Raw genomic sequence first — 612 nt, forward strand, 5'->3', positions numbered from 1 at the left:
GTGCGATGTTGAACTTCCACCTTCAATCAATCAGCAATGGCGTTAGCAGAAATCACCAGAAATGAACAACAATGGCGTTATGAGAAATCGCGACAAAAATGGCTTTATCAGATAAGGGTTAGGGCTTTTTTAATTAGCCTAATTTTTTCATTTCATTTTAATCCTCAATTTTAAAACATTAAAATGTCTTTAGAAAGCCATGTCAGATAAGTTTTAAACTGCTGGATAAAAGTTTGCCACGCTAACATCTGCACCGTTAAGAATTTAACGTTGTCTGCCAAAAGGACCATTTTGAACAACTTTTAATGAAATATGAGACCTAAGTGATTTTTTTTCCGAAGGTGGGATCATTTTGAACAAAAACCCCAAAAGAAGGGACCAAATAATGTATTAAACCTAAAAATAATAAACAAAAATAAAATAAAATAAAACTAAAATAAAAATTAATCCTATTATTTAGTCATCCGGACGAAATTGGGTGTTGATACTACATATCAATTATGTTACCAATAAGGGAGTATTGGTAAAACCTGAAGATGAGTTTTGATGATGCTGCAACTTGTAGATTTTGAATGTAGTAGGAAAATATTTAAAAAGCAACTTGTAGATTTT

The sequence above is a fragment of the Vigna radiata genome, chromosome 11 (assembly GCF_000741045.1).
Source record: "Vigna radiata var. radiata cultivar VC1973A chromosome 11, Vradiata_ver6, whole genome shotgun sequence".
NCBI lineage: Eukaryota > Viridiplantae > Streptophyta > Magnoliopsida > Fabales > Fabaceae > Vigna > Vigna radiata.